This window comes from Bison bison, unplaced genomic scaffold (assembly GCF_000754665.1).
Source record: "Bison bison bison isolate TAMUID 2011002044 unplaced genomic scaffold, Bison_UMD1.0 scf7180017864309, whole genome shotgun sequence".
NCBI classification, from domain to species: domain Eukaryota; kingdom Metazoa; phylum Chordata; class Mammalia; order Artiodactyla; family Bovidae; genus Bison; species Bison bison.
This window is the reverse complement of record NW_011494881.1, coordinates 3293308-3300201: the sequence shown is the minus strand read 5'-3', so window position 1 is coordinate 3300201 and position 6894 is coordinate 3293308.

Sequence of the window (6894 nt, the reverse complement as noted above, 5' to 3'; positions counted from 1 at the left end):
TCCAGCCCGGCATTTTGCATGATGTACTCTGCATATAGATTAAATAAGCAGGGTGACAATATACAGCCTTCATGTGCTCCTTTCCCAATTTGGAACCAGTCCATTGTTCCATGCCTGGTTCTAACTTGCTTCTTGACTTCACAGGAAGCAGGTAAGGTGATCTGGTAGTCCCATCTCTTTAAGAATCTTCTAGTTGGCTGTGATCCACACAGTCAAAGGGTTTAGCATAGTCAATAAAGCAGAAGTAGATGTTTTTCTGGAATTCTCTATTTTTCTGTGATGCAACAGATGTTGGCAATTTGATCTCTGGTTCCTCTGCCTTTTCTAAATCCAGCTGCCCACCCCAAATTCCCAGTCTGTCCCTCTCCTCCCCACCTCCACCTTGTGAACCACAAGTCTGGTCTCTAGTCTGCAAGCCTGTTTCTGTTTTGTAGACATATTCATTTGTGGTCATATTTTAAATTTCACATACAAGTGATACCATGTGGTATTATTATTCTCTTTCTGTATTTCCCTTCGTGTGATTATCTCCCGTTGCATCCATGTTGCTGCAAATGGCATTATATTGTTTTTTTTTTTTATAGCTGAGTAGTATACCATTGTATATATGTACCACATCTTCTTTATCCATTCATCTGTGGATGGACGTTTAGGTTATTTCCGTGTTTTTACTATTCTGAATAGTGCTGCTATGAACAGAGGGTGCAGTGTATTTTTTCTTTTTGGGTGTGCTTGGTCTTCCTTGCTGCACATATGCTTTCTCTCTTTGCTGTGACTGGGGGCTACCCTTCATTGCAGTGCTTGGACTTCTCATTGCAGTGGCTTGTCTTGTTGCAGAGTTCAGGCTCAGTAATGTGGCACACAGGGTTAGTTTCCTTATGGCATGTGGAATCATCCTGGATCAGGGATTGAACCCACATTCCCTGCATTGGCAGGTGGATTCCTAACCACTAGACCATCAGGGAAGTCCACATGTATCTTTTTGAATTATAGTTTTGTCCCGGTATATGCTCCAGGCCTTAGTCTGTATTCTTTATTTATCTTTGGCCATGCTGGATGACATGTGAGATCTCAGTTTCCCAACACCAGGGATCAAATTTGCAGCCCATGCAACGGCAGAGCGGAGTCCTAACCGCTGGAATGCCCTGAATATGTAACTCTTAACTGATAAATTATGTAGTATGCATAAATACCAAATAGGACCTCTGCGGCTAGAAGTGGGAAGGAAGGAAATGAAACAGGTTAAGCAGTGTTCTGGTATGTTGGTGCTGGTATGCTGGTGCTCATTATTCTTCATGTATTTGTTAATATCTGATACTTGTTTCTCTCTCTCTGAGCTACTTCACTCTGTATGACAGATTCTAGGTCCATCCACATCACTAAAATAACCCAATTTCATTCTTTTTAATGGCTGAGTAATTGTATTCCATTGTATTTCTGTACCACATTTTCTTTATCCCTTCATCTGTAAGTGGACATTTAGGTTGCTTCCATGTCCTGGATATTGCATATAGTGCTGCTGTGAACACTGGGGTATGTGTGTCTTTCTGAACTATTATTTTCTCAGCAGTACATGCCCAGTAGTAGGATTGCTGTGCCCCAGGCCTTAATCTTATTCTTATAAGGGGAGGAATTTCGCCTTTCCTGGAACCAAGTTACCCCAAACTACAAGATCCACCTGTTCTCTAATGTCTTAGAGGATGTCCTGGGAAATATTATGATGACCAGCAGGTGGGTCATCTGGAGCTATCACTACCAACAGATGCATTTTCTGTTTGAATTCCTTCCTCCCTGGATTTCACCTATCCTAAGACTACATGGCTCCTAATTTATTTAGCAAACCTCTCCCGAGGAGGGGGACAGGGCATTCTGGCATATATAGAAAGGAGTGAGTAGTGATAACAGACCTGAGTCTGTGGGCAAGGGGAGACATAAACCACCTTCCCTTTGGCTGTCCATCATCTCCCATCACAGTACAGTCATGGCTGGAGAGGGGGCTGGCTGGTCAAGTCAGAACACAGCAGTGGCTCAGGTGTCTGTAAGCAATTCAGTTCTCCTACCTGCCACATCTAAGGTGACCTGAGGCTCTGCTGGAGTCCTGAGGATGGTCGAGTAGGATCTGGAGCCAGGCAGGCACTTGAGCCCGCCGGACAGTGCACAGGAATCTCATTTGAGAACTTATCGAGAAACTGAGGCTGGTCAGGGGTACCTCTCGAATGTCACACTGGAGGGTGCTCTAATGTCCCACTCGAATGTCCCACTGCCCCTTCCAGTGTCCCTCCTTCAGAAAAAGGGCACCCTGGTTTCAGCCCAGGTGGCTTCTTGGCTGTTTGTTGGGTCTGCTCACCCCTCTAGGTTCCCGAAACATGACAGGTGAATTAGAGCAGACAAAAGCTGCTTTTTCTTCATTAGCCTCTTATCCTTACTGGTCTCCTCTGTTGAGTCTTGGTTGTTATAGACCTTGAAGGCCTCCTCTATCAAGTTGACAATGGGGTTTCAAGCCCAGCCTCAAGCCTTTGCAGTTTCCTCTGGATGTCAGGAGTAGCCTGAGTGATAAAATCCATGGCCAGTGCTGTCCTCCCTTCTATGGACTCACGGTCTATACTGGTGTCCTCTCTGAATGCCGCTATCACCTGGCCCAGGAAGACTGCTGAGATTTCATCTTTTTCCCTGTGTAAATGTCTCAGACTTTATCATAATTTACAGGCTTCACCATACACTTTTTCATTCCTCTGACAGACAAGTAGTAAAATGTCTCATCCTAGCCTGGCTTACACAATCTTCATAGTCCAGGTATGGGTCATGTTCTGGGACCGCACCTCCTCCACCTGGTAAATTTGTTGTGGATGGGTGGCAGGAGGCCATCTGCATGTTCCCTGGCCTTTATCGGTATATGTTCCGCTTCATCCCAGGTGCAACAGTGGGCCTGAAATACTGTGATGTCCCGCCAGGTGAGAGAGACTGCCAACCCAGACTGACAAATCCATCCCTGAACTTGTCAGGGTTCTCTGAGAACCTGCCAAACCTCTCCTTACAGATGAACCCAATTAGTTTAGGATTTCTCTTTGGGACCTTCCAAGCATTTGAGAAAACTCCTGGAGATAGTGAAGGAAAGGGAAGCCTTGCATGCTGCAGTCGATGGGGTCGAAAAGAGTCAGACACAGCTTAGCAGCTGAATGGCAACAAGCAGTCTAGAGTGCAACAGGGTCACAAATAGTCGGACAGAACTGAACACGCACCTACATGCACACAGGGGACCCCTGAAGCACCCCAAAGTTAACTGGGCATTAGTCCAGAGAATTTCAATTAGAACTTCATATTTGGGAAGTCTGTCTAAAATTTGTAGAAGTTTTCTAGTACTCGGTCATATGGGATCATAGGTTTCTGTGAAATAATACTTATTCCTTGGGCTAAGTTGGGGGAAAAAAACAAAAAACAAAAAGTAAATGTACATCAGTTAAAGGCACAAACTCACATGCTCTGTTCTCAAAAGCAGCATCCAGGACTCAACATTGTTCTCTCAGGAGAGAGGAACCAAATCTAGTCCTGCATCAGCCCATTCTTTAATAAAATCCATTTGCCTAATTAAATTTAATCCAACCTTAGAAATCCTGACCACATACAAACTCTTTTCTCAGTGTTTCTCTTCTGCAAATCTTCTAAAACTTTCTGTAGCCGAAGTTTGTCCCGTATTCTTTCCCCACTCAAAAATCGCCAGCTCTAGGGAAAAATCACCCATTTTCCTTTCAAAAAATATATTTCCAGTCCTCATGCCCTCTTTTCTGAAAACACACATCCTACTTAAGCAACCATGAACTGTCCTTTACGTGACCCTTCCATTCATTGCTAAAGAACATGTAAGGTGGCAGCAAACATCTTTGGTTTGTCTCACAAGAAGACGATTAATGTTCCAATATTTTATCTTATTTGAAATGGTGTGAATATCCAATTACTCTCATTTATTTTCAAATTTATCAAAATTTGGAGAGACTCTTTCAGATGAACATTTCCAAGACATAATTATTCCTATAGTTTTCCAAAAACTTTCTTATCCAAGTTACATTTACTTAAAAATTTAATCATATCAGGTTATTTTTCCCTGTTAACAGGATTTATAACAGAAACAATATGCACTTACATTCATGTAACTCTGGGTACAGTGAAAGTATTATCCTTAATATTGATAACTCTTAAAAAGTCTATTAATTAGTCATAGGTTTAAGCTAGACAAGTTAATTTCTATAGAACCAGAGATCTCAGTTTTCCCACTTGTATTTAAAATGTCTCTCTTTACATCCACCCACCCCGCCCCCCGCTGTCTAGGGGACTACAGATGAGTCAGGTATTTCCTGAGAGCCCAGGCGGAAGACTTACAAGCCCATGGCAAGAGGAGGCATGTCTTTTGTTTTTTAAAATTTTAAAAGTCTTGTCTTTTGTTTTTTAAAATCCACTAAGTACCCCAACAAGGCCGAGTCCAAGGCAATGCAGGCTTGTTTGTATTTCAAGGCTTCAGTGCTCCACCGTGACCACAATGTCAGCAAAGACTTGCAGGAGCTGTTGGACAGACAAAACTACTTCACAGAGATACCAATGATAATAACAGAGAAGTTTTCAGGATAAAGGGGATAGGAGTATAGGTTGAGGACAGAGGGAGAGGTGAAGGGAGGAGGGACAGAAAACACTGCAAAAAAGAGACACACAGAGAGATTACCATTTCAACCCATCCCCTGCGGGTGTCTACTCAGACACCCAGCCACGCGCTTCCAGAAAGGGCTAGTGAAGGAGGGAGCACCCGTCTCCTGCCCACTGGGGTGAAAGAGCCTGGATCAGCCAATTGTCTGTCCTGTGTGGGGCTGCAACCCACAAGTGGGCCTCACGTACACCAGTGTATAGAAATCTGCTGCTTCAGCCCGTCCCCGTGGGACTTCTCTTGGCAGCAGGAAAATAAAGGTGAGAATATTAGGAGGATCAGACTTCCAGTCACTACAGGATATGAGGTTTGAACCTGTATCCCTCTCATAAACCTCCAGTCAGTGGGGGGCCCCTGGACCAAGGTCTGCAGGGTACGAGCTAAGCCTCTCCCACCTCCGCTCGTCACCCATCAAGGTGAGCTGTTGCCGGCCAGAGGGAGCAGGTCTCACGAGCTGAGAGGAGTGATGCTACAGCTGCTCAGTCCACTCTTTCAAAAGGAGAGGACAGAGAGAAAATTAGAGAGATTTCAGGAGAGGGAAAGGGGAAATGGTGGTGAACGAAAAGGCACAAAGGCGAGGGAAAAGCACTGCCTGAGTGAGGGGACTGAGGCCCCAGGGGCCAGCGAGGAAGGGTTAACAAACTGAGGTGACTCTGAAGCAAGTGGTTCAGACTTCTGTCACCCATGTGGAAGCTGTGTTAGGTGTCCCAGAGGTGCCCAGATCCTTTCCTCAGTAGGGGTCGATCCCCACTTTGGGCACCACAGATTGTTACCAACCAGGGTTGTTGGTCTCTTTCATCAATAGAAATTGATCAGAAAACAGACTAGAAGTTCAGGAAAGGCTTTATTGGGGCCTTTGCTGAAGCAGAGGGGAGTAAGGACAGGCAACAGTTTCCCTTGCTTGCTCCCTGAAAAAAAGCCCACTTTTTATTACCTCGGTGTACAGTCACGAGTTGTGGTAATTAGTTGTAGGGGTAAGAGAAAGAACACAAGGCTCTGTGGCTCTGATAGGTCACTGCCTCAAGCCCAAGTTCTGTCCTGCTGCCAACACATCTAAGGGTTCTGCTGCTGCTGCTGCTAAGTCGCTTCAGCCGTGTCCCACTCTGTGCGACCCCACAGATGGCAGTCCAGCAGGCTCCCCCGTCCCTGAGATTCTCCAGGCAAGAACAATGGAGTGGGTTGCCATTGCCTTCTCCAATGCATGAAAGTGAATCCCAGAACCATGAACCAGCTTCATAAGGGGGAACCACTATTACCCTTCAGCAACTCCACACTAATAGGGATGAAAATAACAATGGAACAGCTTTGACTTGAGTTGAAGCAGACAAAACAGGATGAAAGAATCCAGCACTGCCAAGACGCCCAATACATTCGTGATAAGATAATAAAGACATGACATTGCCGTGACTCTACACTCAACCAAAACCAACATGGAATAAATAGATTATTTTTTCTTTTCATGGGAGGATTAGACATGCAACTGCAGCCACATTAAACTAAGTCTCAATATCCATTCTGCACCTTGTCCAACACAGAACAGACAAGGGAAGCTGTTCTTTTTTAATTGAGGTATAGTTGATTTACAATGTTATGTTAATTTCTGCTGTAAAGTGACTCAATTATACACATATATACAAACTTTTTCATACTTTTTTCCATTATGGTTTATCCCGGGAGATTGGATATACTTCCCTGTGCTATAAAGTAGGACCTTGTTGTGTATCCAGTCTCAGTGTAATAGTTCACACCTACTCACCCCAAACTACCAGTCCTTCCCTCTCTCTACCCCAACAGCAACCACAAGTCTGTTCTATCTGTGAGTCTATTTCTGTTTTATAGATAGGTTCATGTGTGCCGTATTTTAGATTCTACATATAAGTGATATCAGCTGGTATGTCTTTTTTCTCTTCTTTCACTTAGTATGATAGGATCTAGTTGCATTCATGGTGTTGCAAATGGCATTGTTTCATTCTTTTTATGGCTGAGTAGTATTCCATTATAGTATTCCATTGTGTGTGTCTAAGCTGGCTTAAAGCTCAACATTCAGAAAACGAAGATCATGGCATCTGGTCCCATCACTTCATGGGAAATAGATGGGGAAACAGTGGAAACAGTGTCAGACTTTATTTTTGGGGGCTCCAAAATCACTGCAGATGGTGATTGCAGCCATGAAATTAAAAGACACTTACTCCTTGGAAGGAAAG